A 24,238-nucleotide genomic window follows, 5' to 3' on the forward strand; every position below is an offset into this window, starting at 1 on the left:
GCTTAATGGATTTTGGGCTGTGCAGGATGTGCTTTGTTAAACAAGTGCCTGAAGGCAGCTTGCTGGTTAAAAATCCTGCCCGTCCCTGGGCAATGGAACATCTCGGTGTAAAACCCGATTGTACGCTCTGTTTACTGAGATAGGAGAAAACCGCCTTACGGCATAAGGTGGGACTTGCTGGCGGGACTTGCTGGTGCAATGCTGCTAAAAGGTTTATGGAGATGTTTGCATATGCATATCAAGGCACAGCATTTTCCTTTGACCTTATTCATGTCACAGAGATCTTTATCCATATGTCTTACTGCTAATTTTCTCCCTTCAATGATCCTATTGTCCTGCCACTCCCTTATCTTTAAGATGGTAAAGATAATTATCAATAAATACTAAGGGAACTCAGAGACCGGTGCTGGCGTGGGTCCTCTGTATGCTGAGCGCCGGTCCCCTGGGCCCACTTTTTCTTTCTCTATACTTTGTCTCTGTGTCTCATTTCTTTTCTCAAGTCTCTCGTTCCACCTAACGAGAAACGCCCACAGGTGTGGAGGGGTAGGCCACCCCTTCATCATTTATTTTGTAATTTGTCTGAAATGAACACATGATACTTTTGAAATTCAAAGTTTTTGTAAATAAATATGTCCAAAGCTTAACAACGTCTCTCCCATTTCTTCTTTGTCCCATTCCCATTGCCCTTCTTTCTGCTCTAGGCTCTAGGCCTGCAACAGTGGAGCTGAGTCTCTGCCCACCCCCACCAACCACAACCCACCGCTGACGTCACCAGTCTCACTCACTTAATGAAAGGACACAAAGATAGATGTGTACCCGCCCCCCACCCGCTACACCCTTGTTCTGCTCTCTAATCTTTGCACATACCAGAGATTTCGTAAGTTCTGTGAGTACCTGGTTTTCTGCACGTACCAGAGATTTTGTTTTGCACATACCAGAGATTTTGTAAGTTCTGAGGCAAGGTCACAAGACGTGTTTAAGTAAGATAAACTCTTGCTGCCATAAACCTGCTCTCCCGCCTCAAAGTTTGAACCAAAATATCAGAAATGGCGGGAACCAACCATAGTTAGCCAAATCGCCTTGTTCAAACACTAGCCAATCATATATCTGATTTGTATAATAACTCTATGCCCACTTTTCTTAGACTATATAACACTGCTCGGAGCTCAGTGGGGGAGCTCTCCTGCCTGTCTCGTTTCACGAGCAAGGGAGAGTTCCAGGTTCGAACCTGTAGTAAAGATCCTTGCTGCTTAGCTTTGACTCTGGACTCTGGTGGTCTTCTTCGGGGAATAAACGGTCTGGGCATAACAAATGGGGGCTCGTCCGGGATTTCCCCCAAGCCCACCAGACCCCCAAGTCAATGGATCTTAATCTGTAGGTAAGCCGGCTTTGTCACTGTCTCTGTCTTTGTCTCTGTCTGTCTCCCTGAAATTTCGCGAAATCCGTAATCTGTAATCTGTATTGGTCTGTTTTATAAGTGGCATGGTCTTGGTGGACGCGCTAAAAGACAGCCACTCGGGACTGGTGGGAGACGTCCCCCAGTGCCCATCTGGGGGCCTCCATCCTTGGTTGCCCTGTCTGACTCAGGTCGGAAGTCCGACACGCGCTCGCGAAGGCTCATCGTTTCTCACTGTCTGTCCGTTATTGTTAAGTGTTAAGTGTAAGTCCAAAACGAAACATAAAACCTTTTCTTCCCCTTCCAGGACCGGACCTGTCGGATACTCCCCTCTGCTTCACACTCATTTTCGTCCCTCCTTCTCTTTGTAGGAGCAGTCCAAAGATGGGCAACAACCAGAGCACGCCACTCTCACTCCTTGTTACCAATTTTAAGGATGTGAATGCTCGGGGGCGTAACTTAAGCGTAGAACTAAAGAAGGGAAAGCTAGTTACTTTCTGCCGTTCGGAGTGGCCCTCTTTCGGCGTAGGGTGGCCCTCCGAAGGAACTTTCTGTCTCTCTATTATTACTAAGGTAAAAACTAAGATTTTCCTGCCAGGGCAGTCAGGACATCCTGATCAAATTCCTTATATTCTAGTGTGGCAAAATCTTGTGGAAGACCCACCGCCCTGGATAACTCCATTCATCCTTGAGCCTTGCAAGGTCCTAGTAATGCGACCTACAAGACAAAGGACTCCCTCTGCTCCCTCGGCCCCTGTGCTGCCAGACAGCCAGGACCCCCTAACGTTAGAACCCACACTTCCCCCACCATATCCGCACCTTATCCCGCAGGACCCAGTCCCCCAGGGTGGTGCTTCCGTAGAGGGAAACCGAGAAGCAGAAGCAGCCGAGAGCGAAAGTAACCCGGGGGGGCCAGCCGGCCTAACGCGAGGCCGTGTACTGCGGGACCAAGCTTCCCGACTCCCTGACTCCACCGTAGCCCTGCCTCTCAGAGAAATAGGATCGCTCGATGATACCGGGCTCTCCCGTCTCATGTATTGGCCTTTTTCCACTAGTGATTTATACAATTAGAAGTCCCAAAATGCTCGGTTCTCCGATAATCCCAAAGATCTAACCTCGTTGTTAGACAGTGTCATGTTTACTCACCAGCCAACCTGGGATGACTGTCAACAGCTCCTCCGAATCCTGTTCACAACGGAGGAGCGGGAAAGAATCCAAGTTGAGGCCAGAAAGCTGGTTCCAGGAGATGACGGCCAGCCAACTGCAAATCCTGACCTCATTAACGCGGCTTTTCCTTTGACCCGGCCCAGATGGGACTACAACACGGCAGAAGGTAGGGGACGACTGCTCATTTATCGCCAGACTCTAATGGCGGGTCTCCGGGCTGCAGCTCGCAAGCCCACCAATTTGGCTAAAGTATATTCTGTGTTACAAGGTAAGACAGAAAGCCCCGCTGTGTATTTAGAGAGATTAATGGAAGCTTTCAGACAGTATACCCCTATGGACCCGGAAGCACCGGAAAATCAGGCTGCGGTAGTAATGTCCTTTGTAAACCAGGCAGCATCAGATATTAGAAGAAAACTCCAGAAATTAGAAGGTTTAGAGGGAAAGCAGATTCAGGACCTCCTTCAGATGGCCCAGCGAGTTTATAATAATAGGGATACTCCAGAAGAAAAACAGTTCAAGGCAACCAAAGAAATGACCAAAGTTTTAGTAGCAGCTTTCCCCCAGGCAGGGAATGGCCAAAGCAGAAAGCAGACAAAGCAAGGCTCTAGGCAAGGATTAGAAAAGGATCAGTGTGCTTATTGCAAGGAACGTGGTCACTGGATTAAAGACTGCCCAAAGAAACGGAGACCAGCTAACCCTACCTCCGTACTCGTTACCCAGGACTCTGACTAGGGAAGACGGGGTTCGGACCCCCTCCCCGAACCCAGGGTAACTTTGCAAGTGGAGGGGTCCCCAGTTCGCTTCTTGGTCGATACTGGGGCGGAACGCTCAGTCCTAACCAAACCAATTAGAAAAATGTCTAAGAAAACATCCTGGGTGCACGGGGCCACAGGCATCAAAAAATACCCCTGGACAACCCAGAGGACTGTAGACTTAGGAACGGGAAAAGTCTCCCATTCCTTCCTAGTCATCCCAGAGAGCCCCTGCCCTCTACTAGGGAGGGACTTGCTGACAAAAATGGGGGCCCAAATCCACTTTGAGCCAGAAGGGCCCAAGATAACTGATTCCCAAAACAGGCCAATATCTATCCTGACTGTCACCTTAGAAGATGAGTACAGACTCCATCAAGAGCAAAAGCCCCCCGATCAGGAAATTGACTCTTAGCTCCAGCGTTTCCCTGAAGCGTGGGCAGAAACTGGGGGCTTAGGGCTAGCTAAACATCGACCTGCCATATTTGTGGAAGTTAAGCCAGGGACGGACCCGGTTCGGGTTCGGCAATATCCTATGCCCCTGGAGGCAAGAGAAGGAATTACGCCCCATATCCGCCGACTCCTAGACCAGGGAGTCCTACGGGCTTGCCACTCATCCTGGAATACTCCACTGTTACCTGTTCGTAAACCCAACAGTACGAACTACAGGCCAGTACAGGATTTAAGAGAAGTTAATAAAAGGGTCATGGACATACATCCCACTGTGCCCAATCCATACACCCTTCTGAGTGCTTTACATCCCGAAAAACAGTGGTATACCGTTCTTGATCTAAAAGATGCTTTCTTCAGCCTTCCTCTGGCTCCCAAAAGTCAAGGACTCTTTGCATTTCAATGGACAGATCCTGAGAGGGGCATCAACGGTCAGCTAACATGGACCAGGCTGCCACAAGGGTTCAAGAACTCGCCAACCCTGTTCGATGAAGCCCTTCATGAAGATCTGGGTGAGTACCGGCGGCAACACCCTGAAATAACTCTTTTGCAATATGTTGATGATCTCTTAATAGCAGCCAGATCCCCGGAAACTTGTGTTCAAGGGACTGAGGACCTCTTGAAGACTCTGGGGGAGCTAGGCTACCGAGCCTCAGCAACAAAGGCTCAGATCTGCAAGTCGGAGGTAACTTATCTGGGGTACCTATTAAAAGGGGGGCAACGCTGGCTAACCAAAGCCCGAAAGGAAACAGTCCTACGCATCCCTAGACCCCAGTCGACACGGCAAGTGAGAGAATTCCTGGGGTCGGCAGGGTTCTGTAGGTTATGGATACCCGGATTTGCTGAGTTAGCCAAGCCCCTATACCAGGCAACAAAGGAACGGCAGCCCTTCAATTGGACGGAAGAGGCTGAGCTGGCCTTTCAACAAATCAAAACTGCCTTGTTATCAGCCCCCGCGCTGGGGCTCCCTGATGTCTCCAAGCCCTTCCACTTATACGTAGATGAAAGTAAAGGTGTTGCAAAAGCCGTGTTAACACAGTACCTAGGCCCCTGGCAGAGGCCAGTTGCCTATTTGTCAAAAAAATTAGATTCAGTGGCTGCTGGCTGGCCACCCTGCCTACGGATAATCGCGGCAACCGCCCTAATGGTCCGAGATGCTGATAAACTTATCATGGGGCAAGAGTTGCGCATTATAACCCCGCATGCCATTGAAGGCGTCCTCCGGCAGCCGCCGGACCGATGGATGAGTAACGCCCGGCTCACCCACTATCAAGGACTGCTGTTAAACCCCCTCAGAATAACTTTTCTGCCCCCAACCTCTTTAAACCCTGCTTCACTGCTGCCAAATCCAGACTTGGACGCCCCGTTCCATGAGTGCACTGAGATACTGGCTCAGGTGCATGGGGTGCGGGAGGACCTGCAAGATCGTCCGCTCCCCGACACAGAACTCACCTGGTTCACTGATGGCAGCAGCTACGTCCACCAAGGCCAGCGGTATGCAGGAGCGGCTGTAACGTCAGAGACTGAGATACTTTTTCAGGATGGACAGAAGCGTTCCCAACTAAGAGAGAAACTGCTCAGGTTGTAGCAAAGAAAATTTTGGAAGAAATCCTCCCCAGGTATGGCTTTCCCGTCCAAATAAGGTCAGACAATGGACCAGCCTTCGTTGCTAAGGTAAGTCAGGATTTGGCTTCCATTCTTAGGGCAAATTGGAAATCACATTGTGCTTATAGGCCCCAAAGCTCAGGACAGGTAGAAAGGATGAATCGGACTCTGAAGGAGACCTTAACTAAATTGACCATGGAGACTGGCGCTAATTAGGTAGTACTTCTCCCCTACGGTCTGTTCCGGGCCCGAAATACCCCTTACAGACTAGGCCTCACACCATATGAAATCATGTATGGCAGACCCCCACCCCGGTCCCCAGTCTAAAAGATGACTTACTCAAACCTGAAACTGAAAATGTCTCTGAGCTCCTGTTCTCCTTACAAGCCTTACAGAAAATTCACCAGGAAATTTGGCCCAGACTACGAGAACTGTACGAGGCAGGACCTCCGCCGACGCCTCATCCGTTCCAGCCGGGAGACTGGGTCCTAGTCAAGCGCCACCGGCAAGAAACTCTTCAACCCAGGTGGAAAGGACCACTGCAAGTACTCCTGACTACTCCCACCGCTCTCAAAGTAGAAGGCATCGCTTCGTGGATCCACTACACACACGTCAAACCAGTGGACCCAACATCCGACCTTCTCGAGCCGTCTGGAGCACCGGTTACATAGACTGTAGACAAAGCTAAGAACAATCCCTTAAAGCTAACCCTGCGCTGTCACCCACATAGCCGTAACCATGTCTAGCTTGCCTATGCTTTTATGCCTTATACATCTGACTCTCCTAACTGCTGCGCCGTCTAATCCCTATGTCTGGAGGTTCTGGCTCTATAAGAACAAAACTCACCCCGGGGAAACCCCCCAAGCGGGTAAACTGCTAGCTAGTGCAGACTGCTCCCCCTCCGGGTGCAATACTCCAATTTACCTCAATTTCACTAATTTCCAAATTGCCCAACCAGGGATACCCATGATTTGTTTTGAATGTGATCAGACTGAATATAATTGTAAGAATTATTGGTGGCACCAGAATGCAGGTTGCCCATACCACTATTGTAAAATGCACTCAGCCAGGGTATAGTACGAATACCCGAGAAAGTCTAACCTCCTCAGGACTCGCTACCTGACAGGGACTCCCAACATATTCACTTGGATAATAACAGATCCAGGGCACTCCCGATGGACATCGCCCCAACATAGGGCAGTCTACTACGATGCCAGTAGTAGCTGGCCTAGTAGCCACCTGTACTTGTGGCGGAGTCTAGTCCAGATTCGACCCTTAATCCATACACAAATCCACAGACAGGAAACCAAGCTATCACAAGACTTGCAGCCCTTCTCCTGGCTAACCCTATTACAAGAAGGGCTAGCATTCGCCAACCTCACCGGTTTAGGCGACCTGTCCTCTTGCTTTATGTATGCAACCTTAGGAAGACCACCATTAACTGCTGTTCCCCTTTCCTCCCCACCCACAAACTATATGCCAGATTCTAATTCATCAACAGTTGCAATACCTGATGTAGCCCTGTACCGTGACCCATACCAAGAGAAATACCCCTACTGTTATTCAGCATTTAGTAGCAGCCTCTGCAACCAGACGGCTACATACCCTAATAGCCCCATACGTGCTCCCCCTGGTGTGTTCTTCTGGTGTAATATGACTCTGTTAAAAACTCTGTCCAAAAGCATCTCTGACGGACAGTTGTGCATCCCTGTTACACTAGTTCCCCGACTGACCCTGCTGACCCCGGCAGAGTTCATAGGCTGGGCAGGGACCGCCCCAACTGAAACTGCGCGACATAGACGAGCAGTTTTTCTACCACTAATTGCCGGAATATCCTTAACCACCTCTGTCGTCGCAGCGGGGTTAGCAGGAGGGGCCCTACAACACTCCATGATAGAAAACGACAAGCTGTTACAACAGTTCTCTGTTGCTATGGAAGACTCCGCCTATTCCCTAGCCTCCCTTCAGCGGCAGCTCACCTCCCTAGCACAGGTCACCCTTCAAAACCGCAGAGCCTTAGACTTACTCACGGCTGAGAAAGGAGGTACCTGTATGTTCCTCAAAGAAGAATGCTGTTTCTATATAAATGAGTCAGGGTTAGTTGAGGAAAGAGTCCAACGCCTACACGAACTAAGCTTAGAAATGAAAAAGCAACAATTCACTACAGCCGCTAACAATTGGTGAAGCTCTTCAATGTTTTCCCTTCTGGCACCCCTTTTAGGCCCCCTAATGTCTTTACTACTTCTATTCACTATAGGCCCCTGTGTGGTAAATAAAATTTTACAATTTGTCAGAGAAAGGTTTAATACCATCCAACTAATGGTCCTCCGTAGCCATCACCAGCCTCTCCTGCACCCAGAAAGTGAGGCTATATTATAAGACTCTGGAAATCCAAGATTGGACATCCAGTTACTTATGAGAAGGGGGAAATGAAAGGACACAAAGATAGATGTGTACCCGCCCCCCACCCGCTACACCCTTGTTCTGCTCTCTAATCTTTGCACATACCAGAGATTTCGTAAGTTCTGTGAGTACCTGGTTTTCTGCACGTACCAGAGATTTTGTTTTGCACATACCAGAGATTTTGTAAGTTCTGAGGCAAGGTCACAAGACGTGTTTAAGTAAGATAAACTCTTGCTGCCATAAACCTGCTCTCCCGCCTCAAAGTTTGAACCAAAATATCAGAAATGGCGGGAACCAACCATAGTTAGCCAAATCGCCTTGTTCAAACACTAGCCAATCATATATCTGATTTGTATAATAACTCTATGCCCACTTTTCTTAGACTATATAACACTGCTCGGAGCTCAGTGGGGGAGCTCTCCTGCCCGTCTCGTTTCACGAGCAAGGGAGAGTTCCAGGTTCGAACCTGTAATAAAGATCCTTGCTGCTTAGCTTTGACTCTGGACTCTGGTGGTCTTCTTCGGGGAATAAACGGTCTGGGCATAACATTAACACTGATGACATTCAGTTTAATTCTCACTTGTGCTGCCCTGAGCTTGGTGAGCCTAAGTCCCACCACACCCCACCACCACCTCTCCCCTGTGGAGTGTTGGGCCTCTCTCTGATTGACAGGCTCTATGGTAGAGACCCAAGTCCAAGCACCAGAGATGTCAAAGCCCCATGTACTACTGGGCCAGGCCCTGTGCCAAGGTTGTGATGTATGTGGTCTCCTGCCCACAGGGGTTATTGTGAGCAGGAGACTACATTAGACCATACCTAAGCGGCTGGTTTGGGGGTAAAGCTGGGATCCAAACCTGCATATGTCTGACTCAAAGTCCAAACTGAAATCAAGTCTGATGGCAATACAGAACACACATTTTTCAGGGATGGAAGAACACGGCATGGGAAGATGTCCTCCATCCCTAGCCACCTTCAGACATAGGAGCTCTCTGACCTCTGTAGGTGGCTGGGATCTTACACCTACTTCCTGTCAGGAAACGGGCTGGCTGCTGGGATGTGTGCTAGAATCTGGGACAATAAGATGAAATAAACACAGTACAGGGAGTTAAGAAATTGGCTTTATCCCTAAGTAAGATAAAAATTGGTTTTATCACTATATATTCTTGAGCAAGTTTCTAAATTTCTCTGAGCCTTAGTTTCCCTTGGCGTAGTGGCTAGATAGAAAGATTATCTGTGTCATGAAAGAGGTAGAAGACTATGGTTCCAAAAAGAGACCCAAGCATGAGGAGTCAGACCCTGCCAGTCCCACAGCAGGTCTAGTGGCTGTGTCTGCCATTTTGAAAGAAGGCTTGTGCAGCTCAGTGATGCTGCAAGGGTCCTGAAGCACAGAATTGTAAAATGCTCCTGCTGAAAGACCACAGGGGCTGTCTGGCCCACCCTCCCACTCAGGAATCCTTGTATCAGATGGACTATTTCCAACACCCAGAACTGGGTGTGGCGCTGGCCGACTCCTGCGAATCCCAGGGTGAGGTCAGGGTGGCGCTGAGTGGGTAAGGCTAATAGATGTTGGAAAGCCTGGACTGGGAGCCTGGGACCCAGATTCCTCTGACCCTGAATTCATGGCTCTCTATGTGGTGATTTTGACTTTGAAAGATCTCAGAGGATTCCAGGGAGGGACCAAGCACAGCAGAGGGTGAAAGGCCGCTGGTGGATCTAGTGGGCAGAGTGTTAGGCTCACTGGTCACTCTCCCAGGGCAGCAGCCAGACAGGACACCTGGGGCTGCTGCCCCAGGTGGATAAGGGTTTCCATGCACAGGCTATGCTGGCCTTTGGAAGGAGTGAGGGACAGGTAACATGGCTCCATGCTCTTCTCAAGACCAAATAGGCAAGTAGGGGAAAGAGAGCTAAGCCAGCTGCTCAGCTTGGGAAGTGTTCAAGCACTTATACAAACCCATCTGACTTGGCATGGCCAACTGACTCAACACGGCTGTGCAGTCACTCAAAGAAATCAACATGCACACTTCTCTGCTAACTTCTCTGTGCCAACTTTGACCAAACTGATGCATTTCTGAAGGACCAACATATACTTTGCATCCATAAATAAAAGGGCTGCTGCCACATTTCCAAGTGGGTATTTATTTCTGAAGATTCAAACAAATCTTGGGTACACTGTGTATGGAGAAATGAACAAAGTCTGGATTCCCTAAAACCTCAGGCTGTTGTCATTCACAAGTGTGCTGGGCTGAGCCATTCCCCTCAGTGTGACAGTGGCTCTCTGTGGCACATTGTCTCATAGGCTGCGGGGTGGCAGTCTAAGTTATATGGGAGCACGGTTTAAAGCCAATCACAATACCTGGAAAGACATGCAAAGAATCAGCCTCTGTTCCCAGTTCAGCCACCGAAGGACCATGCCTAGATGCCTAGGTCTGAGCGGCTGTCCCCTCAGCAGCAGTGTGATACCCGCGTCACAGGGGAAAAGGAGAACGTGGAGTCCTAAAAAGGACCTGGACCCAGTTTCATTCATTCTTCAGTCACTCAGTTATTTGGTTGATAGTGGTGGGTGGGCACTCTGCTTGGGTGGGAGATGTGGGTATGACTGAGAGGCACAGGCACTGCCCTAACAAACCCTTTGGTCCACTGTGGCACCCAGAGCATCAAAAAAGCAACCATACTGTTGCTTTATCAAATCAAAACTACAATGAGGTATCACTTCATACCCATCAGGATGGCTATTACTAAAACACAAAACAAAACAAAACCAAACAAGTGTTGGCAAGGGTGCGCAGCAATTAGAACCCTGTGTATTGCTGGTGAGAATGTAAAATGGTGTAGCCAACGTGGGAAGCAGAAGGGTGGTTCCTCAAAAACTTAAAAACAGAATCATCAATGTTGGGCGTGGTGGCTCACACCTGTAATCCCAACACTTTGGGAGCCAAGGGGGAAGATTGCTTAAGCCCAGGAGTTCGAGACCAGCCTGGGTAACATGGCAAAACCCTGTCTCTACTAAAAATACAAAAAATTAGCTGGGCATGGTGGTGTGTGCCTGTAGTCCTAGCTACTTGGGAGGCTGAGGTGAGAGGTTGGCTTGAACCCAGGAGGCAGAGGCTGCAGTGAGCTGAGATCGTGCCACTGCCTGGGTGACAGAGTGAGACCTTGTCTCAAAAAAAATAAATATTAGTAAAAATAGAATCATCATATGATCTGGCAATTCTACTTCTGAATATATACCCCCAAAAATTGAAAGCAAGGACTGAAAGAGATATTTGTACCTCCATATTCAGAGCACTATATTCCTGATAGCTAAAAGGTAGAAACAGCCCAAATATGCATCAACAGATGAATGGGTAAACAAAATGTTGTATATGCAATGGAATATTATAGAGCTGTAAAAAGGAAGAGAATCCTGACACATACTACAGCACAGATGAGCTTTGAGGACATTAATGCTAAGTGAAATACACCAGACACAGAAAGACAAATGCTGTGTGATTTCACTGAGATGAGGGATCTAAGAAGTCAAATTCATAGAAACAGAAAGTAGAATGGTGGTTGCCAGGGACTGGGGGAGAAGGGAATGAAGAGTTAGTGTGTAACAGATACAGAATTTCAGTTTGAGAAGATGAAAAAGTTCTAGGGGGGGATGATGATGATAGTTGCACAGCATTGTGAATGTACTTAATGCCACTGAACTATACACTTAAAAGTGGTTAAACAATAATCTTTATGTTATATATATTTTGCCACAATTTAAAAATATTGTTCAGGACATGTGAAGCTGGGACAGAGTGCCAGGGAGCATAAGAGACAGGCAGCAGACCCAGTGTTGTAGGAGAGAACATTCTAGAAAAGGTTTCTGGAGAAAGTGGCCTCTGAACTGAGAAGAATTGACGGGCATAGATAGAAGATAAGGGTAGGGATCGGGGAGGTATGGAGGAGAGAGAGTGTGTGGAAGGGCTCAGAGGTGGGGGTGGTACATTCCACAACATGAATAAAGTTCAGTGAGGCTGGCGCTCAAATACAAGCCCTCCAGGGTGAGGCCTGGCTGCCCTTGGAGAGCTTGTGCATGATGGGAAGGGGCCTGGATTGTATCCTAAGGAAAACCCCAGAAGGGTGAAGATTATGAGGGGGCAGTGCAATGAACACACTAGAGGGCTTAGGAGTAATGTGCAAGGCCCTGTCAACTGAGACGGATAAGGAGGGGAGTTGATTCCATCAAGAAGCAGCTGTGCATAGTATGAGAGGCAGGGCTTAGTGGCTGCGAGGATGATGAATGCATAGTCCAGAGGGTGTGTGCGTAGACAGACAAGGCCAGGCTGCTGTAGGAGAGCAGGGGCGTGACGTGAGAAACATCACCGGGGAAAGAAAGGGCCAGAGAATGTGTGGGTTTTTTGAATGCTAGTTCTTGATTCTACTGATTCTCATTAATTTACTTAATACAGATTTATTTGAACATTGTTGCTGACTTGACTAGCAAAATCATTTTTTGCAAGATATTTAATGGTCATCAAAGATGGTAAACACATTGAAGGACTTATTAAGTCTTCATACGGCATGTTGCCTGCTGCACCAAGGCCACAAAAATCCTCATGAAGTTCATCTCATGCGGTGTTCAGGAGATGAAACTTTCTGGGGATTGTTTAACTGTTACCACTAACTTTAAAAATGTTGGATTACATGTCAGAAACTGCCTTTATTAAAGTACGTATTTAAAAATAATCAATTGGCCCCAATTACATCCAAGTCTACTGAGTTCCTCTTGGCCTATTCTACATTCCAAACTGATTCAAGATCTTGCAAAGAACTTTCTTCTTTATGCCAGCTCTGAATAGGGCCCAAACCCATCCCACATCCCAGATCAAGTTCTGACACATGTAAAAAGGGAACAGCAGTTAAATGCAACCCCCGAGGTCAGTGCTGTCAGAGAAGCAGTGACCCACTAACAGAACTGGCTTTATGGGGGGACAGGTGTTTATGTCAGAGACAGACATAGTATGGGCTTCCTAGACAATCAAGCCTGAGACACCCTTGGCAGCGGGTGGCCCTGGCTGGCACATTCTGGTCAGAATAGAGTCTTCTAGAATTTATTTTTATTTTATTTTATTGTATTTTTAAGATGGAGTCTCGCTCTGTCGCCCAGACTGGAATGCAGTGGTGTGATCTTGGCTCACTGAAACGTCTGCCTCCCGGGTTCAAGCGATTCTCCTGCCTCAGCCTCCCAAGTAGCTGAGATTACAGGCACATGCTACCACACCCACAAATTTTTGTATTTTTAGTAGAGACGGTGTTTCACCATGCTGGTGAGGCTGGTCTCAAACTCCTGACCTCAGGTGATCCACCTTCCTCGGCCTCCCAAAGTGCTGGGATTAGAGGCATGAGCCACCACACCCGGCCAAGTCTTCTAGAATTTAGAACATTAAGCTCTTCCCTTATAAAAATAAGAGGACACAAATTTAAAAAAATAAATAAAATAGGAGGACAGGGATAGGAGTTCAAGGGGCAGGAAGAAGGGGAAGAAAAGACCTTGTATGAGGATCATCCCCATGGGCAGCCTCTGATCTAGTGACATTGATGGACAGTCCCTGGCAGACAGAACGCAGGACTTGGCTCTCTTTGCATCACTCCACCCCTCTCCTCCCTAGAGCAAAAGCTCCAACCTTTTTCAGGAACTCGGGTGCACATTAGGGAAGAAGCAGCAACCTCTCACGGCTTCACAAGCACTCTAGCAAAGGCTGGAACACAGCTACTCCATTTAACTTATAGCAGCATAGCAGGTTAGAGGTTGCAAACTCTGACCTTTCCACCATGTCGAATCCTGTGGTAAGGTCAGGAACTTGCCTGTCTTTTCCAGCCACCGCAGCCTCCAGAGACTGCCTGCCCAAACACAGCCACCTGCCCCTATCTTGGAGGGTTCTGGAGGAGGGAGGGGAGTCTTTTTCTTAGCCAGGTATCGGTCTGTTTCTCATCTTCCCCCAGGAAACCTTCTGGAAGGCTCAAGTTCATCAGAGCACATTTTTTCCTGTAGGACACCAGAGGCCCGGCTTTGCCAGTCTAGTTTTCGCAGGGCTGTGAAACGTTAACTAGAAATAGGCCGGACCTCTCCCCTCCTTCAGCTCCCCCAGCCCCACCCCACCAGCACGTGAGTCAACCCTCTGACTCACCCCACCATTTAAATATGCAGAATTTCAGTTCTAAATTCTGGACCCTCAGCAGTTTTAGAAACGTAGGAGTCTCTGTCAGGAAGGTCTACTTCCCTTGAAAGGGACCTCCAGAGATGGGGCAGATCTGGGGCAGGCCAAGGTCTAGCCATTCCCCTGTTCGAGGCCACATGTTTCAGCACTCCGTCCCACCCCTCAGAATGGCCAGGCTAAGGCCAGCCTTCCAGCTGTCAAGGGAATAGTAAGAGGCTTTGCACCAAGGTCTAGAGCGGGGGTAGGGAGAGGACCCTAGAAGGACCAAGCAACACGAGAAGGCCATGGCAAATGGGGCTTTCCTTTGACTAGTCATTCTCATCATTCTAGTAAAGCAAACAGAAGTGACTTCTGCCAGCAAAGAGGAGGGCTCCTTCAAGCCACGGCTCTTAAGAGCCACCCATCCACTCCCTGCTCAGAAGGAGACATGGCTGTCATCTGGGAGTGTGTGGGTGAATAGGGTCAAATGGGGAAGAGGTTAGCAAGTCCCAAACTTCAGAAGCAATCCGCAAGAGAACAACAGAGAAAGGCAGGCGTGTTTCCAGAGAGTTATCTGGAAGCATGGCCAAGGTGCCAAGCCCTTAAGCTATCAGCACAACTCCTGGAACCTCATTCAGAATGTTCCACTCCGAAGGACTTATTTCCTCATCTCCTAAATTCAGCTACTCTACAGTTCCTCCCGAAACTCTGGCAACACCTACCAGCAGGCTTGGAACAGGCTGTCCCAAACTTACTCGTGATCTGAGATCTCAAAGTCGATTGTAAATTGGGTTGTTTGCAAATCAGAAATGATTGGGTTTCCAGTGTAGTTCACAAAGCCTAATTAATCCATAATGCTCCAGTAATAACATATGTTCTCTTCCAGCTAAACTAAGCCTCCATTTATAAAATAATTCCTATGGGCAAATGCACTCAGTTTCATCTTGGAAAACTAGGAGAACATAGTCTTCTGCCCCAGTGGAAAAAAAAGAAATGACATTGACAGTCTGGGGCACATTGTGGGGCAATGGAAGAAATTCGCACCTTGTAGCCAGACAGAGCAGGTTCCAATCTTGGCTCTACTACTTGATAGTCAGAGGCCTGTCAGAATGAACCTCAGTGTCCTCATTTTCAAAACAGATAGAATACCTATCTTACAATATTCTTATGAGAATTTAAAATAATGAGTTTATTATAACCTGGGACATAGTGATTATGCGATGAGATCGATTTTCATCCAAAGAGATGAGTAACTGTGAGAAACTCAAATAGATAAGAGAAATGGGAGAAACTTGGAGACAGGCAATGTTGCCCAGGCCTTTAAGAACTTGGAAACTGGGTCCAGAAACTAGATACCAGTAAGATCAATGCTGGTCACCAGCAATGGATGGATTATAATAAGGTAGTTACAGGGCAAGTGAGTGTGCTTGGAGAGGTTCACATCTGTGGAGAAAAAGGAGCTCAGGGCAGTGGAAGGAGGAACTGCTCTGCTCCTCTCTCAAGACTGGGTTTCCAAGACTAGTTCTGAGACTGAGGCTGGATGTCCCTTCCCATACTGCCACCTTGGCACTAGAGGGGGCCCTAGGGAAAATGCCTACTTGTATAGAGGAGGTTGTGCCATGAATGAGCTGGGCACAAGATGGTAGGCTCACTGTGCATGCCCAACAAGGCAGGGCGCCGCTATATTGCTGGCCAGGGGCTTTCTCTTCCACTGCCCACATCCCCACACCCTGGCCCAGCACACGGTCTGGCACCAGCACCTGGCTCAGCTCATCATCAGAGCTGGTTCTTTAGTGGATGAAGGGAAGGAAGACATACCTGAGGGAGCAGGATGCAGCTCAGAGCCATTTAATTTTAACATTCAAAGAAATGTGAGCTTAATTAGTACTCCCCCACCCCCACGGGTGTGAGGCAGAATTTATTGTTCACAGATTTATGCAGTAAGCTGATGAGAAGCTCTTTGAAGGGAAAAAAACAAAAAACAAAACGTTAGCGGAGCCAACATGAGCTCATCAAAAGCCAGTCTTGCCAAACCAATCTCATTTCCTTTGTTAATGGGGCTCCTGACCCAACAGGAAGCCATAACATGGTGTTACTTGACTGGAAGAAGACTTTTGACAAAGCCTGTCATGATATCCTGCTAGACAAGACGGGGACACGTGGCTGGGGAGTCCTCAGGGAAAACTGGCTCAAAGCATGCCTGGCTCGGGTGCCCATGGGCCAGCGTCACCCAGAAAGAAGCTGCTCTAAGTGCATGCCACTCAACACTCGTCATGGACTTTGGAGAAAGAAGGAAACTGCTTACAAATGTGTGAATGACGTGGATGACACGAAGCTGAGAGGATTAGACAGTCCAAAGGCTGATAACTCAAAATTAGACCCACGGCTATAAGGAGGGACTCCAACCAAGGAGAATGATTCCTATGGGGAGAAAATATGAAACTGGACCATAGCTTCAAGGAATTCAGCTAGTCAGCAGTTGGAAGGGTGATACCTGGTTTGGCACAATGTATGGGGACAAGTCCCTGGTGTTTTGACCACAAGTTCACAATTCCAGCCTGTGAGGAGGACCCTCAGATTCAGATGTGAGCCTCCCTCTGTCTTCTTCCCAGGGAGACCTCCCTGACAGCACCACACTGGGCCCAGGCAGCTTGGGCCCCCAGAGGGCTGGAAGCCTTATTTTGTGGGGAAGAGTGAAGGCCAGCAGCTCAGGACGCAAAGGCTCTGGGCTATGCGATGGCTGTTTCCACCACTGTGAACTGATGGGCTGGTTCTGCATGGTTCCAGAAGACTGACCTGGGCCTGATGGAGTAGAGTATAGGAAGACAGAATTCAGGGAAATCTAGGAAAATGAGTGACATGGGAGAGAGGGAAGGGCCATGACTGTCCATATCCAGGCAGCCTTGCAGTCCCCATCCTTGGGCTTCAGCTCCAGAGGCCTGAGGGCAGTAGTGGGCCTGGCAGAGGGAACTGTCTGGTCCAGAGATTGGCAAACCACAACCCGTGGGCTGCGTTTAGTTCCCAGCCTGTGTCTATCAATAAGTTTTATGCGGACACAGCCATGCCCACTGCTTATCTATTGTGAAGGGGAACTTTCGTGCTGCTACAGCAAAAAAGTTGAATAATTTCAGCACAGACCTCATGGTTCACAAGTCTGACATATTCACTACCTGGCCTTTTACAGAAAATGTCTGTTGACCCCTGGTCTAGTCCCATGGTGTTCAAACGCATCAACCACCAAATCTTTCTGCAACCAATGCTTCTGGAGAAGCACAATGTATGAGACAGACAAAAGCAGGTGTCATCAAGACAAAATGACGAGAGGGGAGTATGGAGTCCCCTGCTCACACCTCTCCACACTCCAGCCCCAGGCCAAGAAGAGGCCAGGAAGGGGCTCTCCAGAACATTCCAGAACACCAGACAGCCCCCTTAGGGTCCTGGTTTGTGCGTCAGTCCTCTGTCACGCTAACTTCTCTTTGCTGTTTTCCTCTTTTAGATTTCTGAGCCTCACATCCTCTCTGACTGTGTCCAGTCCAAGCTCTCAATCCTGAGAAGTCCTTTTGTTCCTGAAAGAAAGAAACTCTCCTTGTTGTTTCCGACCTCCTGGTGGGTAGTACGCTGCCCAGTCGGGCCCAGTGGTCCCCATTTCAAGGCTTCAGGGCCACAGGAGGTGCCTGTGCACACAGCCAGCATCCCAGCTCTACAGCTCTACTAAGTGTGGCAGGAAGAGCAGAAAGGTCCTCCCTGTCTCCCTTGGGGATGCTTAGGGAGCTCAAGGCATCTTGCAGGGAGCATCAATGGTTTCTTTGAACCACATTTCCCCGTTTCTGTGGGGCTTTCCCTCATTCTCAGCATTGTTCCCAGGATGCCCAGGGCCACTGGAACAGTAGCCAGCTTTCCTTTTTACCCTGGATACTAACTCCCAAGGAGGTCATCCTCCTGCTGTAGGTGGGCCCAAGACATGGTCGAGGTCATCCTCCTGCTGTAGGTGGGCCCAAGACACGGTCTGCTGGCCTTCCCAGAGAAGCGACTCTCGGTGGAGCAGGCTGCAGCTTGCCTCCGGGACCCTTCCCCCAAGCAGACCTGTCACTCAGCTTTGTTCCTGAGCAAGGGAAATGACCAGGCATGCCTGAGGGGCCACACTCAGGTCTCCACCAGGCCTGTGCTAGAGACGCAGAACAAAGGGTCCAGTTTCCAGGCGAGCCAAGGGGAGTTGTGCCTTGCCCATAAAAACAGATGACAGAAAAGCCTGACAGAGTCAGCTACTTTTATGTCACGGCTCAGGCTCAGGCCTTCAGAGAGGCTGCCGCGCCATCACCATGGAGCGCAGAGCTCTCCCGCCAGTTTCCAGCCTCGCTCTTTCCCGGGCCTTCTCCACCACAGTCTAGTGTTTTCTATCATTTCTCCATGTTTATTTCTATTCTTTCCTACACCACGCATTTAAAAAATGTTCCACATCAAATCGCATTAAGTTTTGTTCTGCTCATCCATTCAGGGCTCTATTTCTCTCAGTCGAATTAATAACACCCATGTGTTTTGTGATTTTCTCTGTTGTTTATTTTATCTTTCTTTTTGAGTTAAATAGATCCACTGGCCAGGTTGTGCAACTCCCACTAGGATGGTCCACCCTGCCCTCCACCAACACATACACCCTTTCTCCTCCTTCCTCGCACATCTGCCCATCCCCACCCTCCAACCACCTACCACCCCACTTGCTTCCCCCTCACAGGCACCCACCCCACCTCCATACCCCCCACACACATGAACACACGCTTCCCCCTCACAGGCACCCACCCTACCTCCATACCCCCCACACACATGAACACACGCTTCCCCCTCACAGGCACCCACCCTACCACCATACCCCCCACACACATGAACACATGCTTCACCCCCACAGGCACCCACCCTACCTCCATACCCCCCACACACTTTCCTCGATATGTACCCCACCCCACCTCCATACCCCCCACACACGTGAACACATACTTCCCCATCACAGGCACCCCATGCCACCTGCATACTCCCACACATGCACACACGTTTCCCCATCACAGGCACCCCACCCCACCTCCACACATTTCCCCCATACCACCTCTTCCCTCACACCTTCCCCTTCACATATACCCCAACCCTCACCCCACAACTCCACTCACACATCCTCATACTTTACTCTCCTCTGCCTCCTACCCCAGTCCTTCTCATCCCCACACACCCCCAACATCTCCACATACGCCTACGTCCCCTCCGCACCCACACACCTCCTCCCCATACTCAGCTTTCTACTCACAGACACACCTCCCTCACATACACACCTATACACGATCACCCACAAACACACTCAGGCTGCCCAAACCATGGGTGCCCCTCTTGTTCCTCCAGGGCTTCCTAGCACACCCATCTCACACCGTAGGTGGCTGTTCACTGTGGAAAGGCTGAGCTCCCTGTCCTGACCCACTCACTCAGGATCTGAGGCTCCCCCGCCCTGTGCCTTCCCACCACCTTCTTTCCCAGGGACACCCTTGGGATGTGCAAGCCCAGGTTGGGGAAGGCAAGTTCATGAATAAAGGACTGGAAATAGACTCTTCTTTTTCTTTTTCTTGCCTGCTCCAAAAATACAGTCATCCCCCACCCCTCCTAACCTCCAGGAAGCTTCCTGCCTGCGGCATCCATTGTCTGCATGTGGGCAGACTTCCCTCTGGACTTGGCTGAAGGATCGTTCACAGGTTACACCTAGTCCTACCAGACACTGGTTTCCGAAGCCCCTTCTCTTATCTCCTGGGAGGACTGGTCTCACGCTGGCCTGTTTCCCGTAGAGGAAAACGTCTCTAGCCTTCCAGACATGGTCTTAGAAGCTTTGGCTGGATAGCTCGTCTTTTCTCTGAAGGCGCCAGGGCACATTTCCGGACCCCACTGACATTTAGAAAATCTAAATATCCAAAAATGTCTTCATGGCCTTTAAAAGAATTAGCAATTAGTCGTTAAAGGTCTCTGTGATTCCCAAAATGTTTAGCCTTTCTTTAACTTTTTTTTCCTAAAACACATTGCTACTCTTCATTTCCCATGTTCATTTCTGGAGCAGCTTTACTCCAAGAGGAAGGAATCAGTAATCAACACAAGTAATAGGTCTGAGTAACAGATTTCAAATGCCACAACGAGGGCAGGCAATTAGAAATATGCTGAGCAGGCCGGGCGCAGTGGCTCATGCCTATAATCCCAGCACTTTGGGAGGCCGAGGCGGGTGGATCACAAGGTCAGGAGTTGGAGATCAACCTGGCCAACATAGTGAAATCCTGTCTCTACTAAAATATAAAAAATTAGCTGGACCTGGTGGTATGCACCTGCAGTCCCAGCTACTCGGGAGGCTGAGGCAGGGGAATCGCTTGAGCCTGGAGGCAGAGATTGCAGTGAGCCGAGATCATACCACTTCACTCCAGCCTGGTGACAGAGCCTTGATTGCTGTCCAGGCTGGAGTGGAGTAGCATGATCATAACTCATTACAGCCTCAAACTTCTGGGCTCAAGTGATCCTCCCACTCCAGCCTCCCAAGTAGCTGGGACTACAGGCATGTGCCATCATGCCTGGCTAACTTTTTCTTTTTCTTTTGGTAGAGATGGGGTCTCACTGTGTTGCCCAGTCTGGTCTCGAACTCTTGGTCTCAAGCAATCTTCCTGACTCAGCCTCTAGAAGTGATGGGATTACAGCATACCTGGCTTATTTCATTTTAATTTTACTCTCAGAACACACTGAAAGTCAAGGTATTCTTGCTCCCATTTTATAAGTAAGGAAACTAAAGTTCAGAAAGGTGAGGGAGCTTGCCTAAGAAGACTTGGCAGGTAAGTGACTGAGCTAGGATTCAAATGTTGAAGTCCATATGGAGGTGGGGTGGGGGGCATGTCCACCCATCACACCAGGCGGCACCAACACGAGGATCTGGGAAGAGAGCACAACAGCAACGTAAGCTTCCACCAACAGAAATCCTAAGGATTCACATGTGAGGATGCAGCAGGGACTGTGCCAAGGGAGGCGCCCTGCTCCGGAACAGAGCAAAGGACCTATGATGTAGACCAGAAAGGAGCTGCCTTCAGATGCCCCCAGGCCACCCAGCCCATAAGGATCACACTCTTCACAGGAAGTAAGGTGCTTTCTCCTTTGGGATCCAGAGAGTCTACTAGTTTATACAACATCACATATGTATTGTCCCTACCACCGTAGGGACAAGAGCCACCACTCAGTGATTACTGCATGTGACAGCCAACGGGCTAAATTGTGAACATGCATCTTCTCAGCCCCTGCAGCCCTACGAGGGCTATAAAATAGACACTCAGGGATGAACTGAAACTCAGAGCAGGGAGGAAGTGGCTTGAGCCCACTTGGGAGTCCCAAAGCCCAGATTCAGACTGAGGACTGCCTGGTTCCAGTAGACCATTCAGATTCACACCCCCACTCAGAGTGGTCCATTTAATGAAATGCATTCGTTCCTGATGACCTTGCATGATTCAAAACTAAAATTCCCATAAGAATACATTTGAAGTAGGAGTCACATTTTAAGCTATTCCCATGAAGTAAGACTTTATAAATATTTTTATTTGCACACATTAGCATAGCACACTCACGTGGTGCGCTGGTACCCAGTGTGCAGTCCCAGCTAGATCGCATGGATGAGGTTCCTGGGCCAAAGTCCTCCTCATCCCACCCCCTGGCACCAAGAAGATGCCTGAAGGTAGCTCAGCTCTGAGTACTTCCAGCATCTGCTTCTATCCCAGCCAGACTGAGGGAGACTGCTGTGCCCTATTGTTGCAATTAGAATTTGCAGCAATGAACAAAAACTACAAAATAGCCCACTCTTCTGGCCTATGGTGCCCCCCTGAAGCTCTGAGAGGCAAGCTGTAGTCTTTTCAGAGCACTTCTGTCCTCTATCAGAAGATTTTGGCTTAGAGCACTGAGGTCAAGGCTGGAACGGCACAGTGTTTCCTTCTGAGCTGAGAGGGTCATGGTGGGTTGAACCCAAACTCACTGATTATTCCTAACAAGGAGCAGAATGAAGCCATCCTAACCAGTCTCCCGTGGCTGCTCAGTGTGAGGCAAATGCCACTGGGATGTGGGCCCAGGCTGCGGGAGCCGACTTGCCAGGCTGAGCAGGCCACGATGTGTGGTGCCTGGCAGGAGGCCCTCCCCTCAGCCTGGCCCCAGTGCCCCAGGCTCCCTTGCTGATTTCATTATCCCAGTCTTCACGTGATGAGGAAGGGCAGGGATTGTGGCTCTGGAAAGAAGACAGTGCAGCCAGCCTGGCCACACTGCTCTCCAGGAAGATGGCCAGCAACTCCTGACTTGCTTCAGAGCTGGTCTCAAGCTCTCATTAGACCAAGGGGGAGAAAGTGTATGGCAGGACTCTGGGGCTCAGATCTGTCCTCATCCTCTGCCCACTTGAAGCAGGATTCAGCCCCACGGAGTCCATACATTTATGAGAAATGACCAGTTCACTGGCGATTTATAAAGAGGTGGGGGAAAGAGTTCCATGACCAGAACCCAGGAGACATTTCATCATTAGACACCCCCGTTCTTGCCCTATTCTTTTCCTGTCCCAGGCACTTTGTTCTCTCCATCATTGGCCTCACAATCTTAAGGGATGCCCTCTATTATTCTAAGTGGTTCATCTCTTGAACCTGGTCTACATATCTGATTGAAAAAAATAGCCTGTTTTCTAAGCAAACCAGAATCAATTATTCCCTCAGCACCTCCCTGAGTGGCTCATTTAACTTCAACTCCAATACAGTGGACTAAGGGTGAGCATATATGAACTAGTCCTCTCACCAATGTGCATCACAAAACCACAGCCACTTTCCACAGTCCTTAAAACAAGTGCAAATTCATCCTAAGTCAACACATTAACATAAAATTAGTTCCAAAGCAGTGATTGTCCTGAGTGCTGAGTAAATGTAAATGCCAAACCACTCTGTAGGGCTATTTCCTAACCCTAGTCCACATACAATTTCTACAGGGAAAAAAAGCCCCTGCAAATGGCTCATGGTCAAACATAAGGAGGTAATCCACCATGAACAAGAGCAAGCAGACATAAAACAATGGGAGAATTAACATTCTTAAAACTTGAGCTAACAGAATGATCTGAAAAAGAGTATAATATAAATATATTTAAAATAATTGAAGATATCAATAACAATACAAAAGAAATCATAAGGAAACACCAATAGACTGTGTCAATAGGGCAGAGAGATTTGAACATCTATTACAAGAACTTTAGGAATTAGCAAAATATGTAGTGCCATTAAAATTTATAATGTCAAAAATGGGTCTGACACCAATGAACAAAGCTGGAGAGAGACTAAGTAAACAGAAAGTTGTACTTTAAGGAAATCACCCAGGATGTAGCATAAAGCCCTGAAAACTATGAAAGACAGGTTAAGAGACAAGGAGGCCAGAAATGAAAATGTGAAGCCATATGTAAAAGGAGTTCTAGAAAAAAGGATGAAGAAAATAGGGGTGTGCAATATCAGGAATGTTTTTGGCTGAAAATTTTTCAAAATTAAAGAAAAACTCTAATTTTCAAAAGAAATAGCATATCAAACTTTCTAACAGATAAGTGAAAATTAAGCCATACTCAGATACCTTATGGTAGACATACAGAACAACAAAGAAAAGAAAAGAACAAACATTAAATAGAACTAGAGAAAAAACAGGATACCTAAGAAGTTATGACAATTAGACTAATGGAAAAGTCCCAACACCGGAAGAAAGAGCCGTGGTACCTTCAAAGTGTTGAGAAGAAATAACTATTGATTTAAAATCTTGTTTGTAGCTAAACTGTAATTCAAGAGCAAGGGTAAAATAGAGGTATTTTTAGACAAAGACTTAGAGATTTTCTTACTCATAGGCCTACTGAAAGTAACACTAAAGGATATCCTTCAAGAAAAAAAAATAATCAACAGCATGGGTGAAATGCAAGAAGCAATCAATGGTGAACAAAGAAACCAGTAAACTTGTAAGTACATAAATAACCACTTACTTATTTATAAATAACAGAATAGTAACAATTTATAATAATGACCACTGTGGGGAGGTTAAAGACAGGTAGAACAAAAATATGGGTCAATGATAAGTGGAAAATGAGAGAGGATGGTGGGCAAAAAAGCATCTAGGATCCTTATTTTGCGCTCTTGGAGAATAGAGACATTCATGAACTTTAGTGGTTTTTATATCATACGTCAATGTTAAATATAAGGGTAATAGTGGGCACCCTATGTTCATGGACTGGCAAACTCAACATAGTAAATATGATCAAA

At 48.1% G+C, this 24,238-nt stretch overlaps 1 protein-coding gene across 3 annotated transcripts in view; it reads right to left on the reverse strand.

Annotated features, from left to right (window-relative positions):
* The window catches only part of SLCO2A1 (solute carrier organic anion transporter family member 2A1), a 97,550-nt gene that overhangs the window by 24,633 nt on the left and 48,679 nt on the right, over positions 1 to 24,238 (reverse strand). The gene's annotated exons all lie outside the window — the stretch shown is intronic.

The sequence above is a fragment of the Macaca fascicularis genome, chromosome 2, assembly GCF_037993035.2.
Source record: "Macaca fascicularis isolate 582-1 chromosome 2, T2T-MFA8v1.1".
Lineage (NCBI taxonomy): Eukaryota > Metazoa > Chordata > Mammalia > Primates > Cercopithecidae > Macaca > Macaca fascicularis.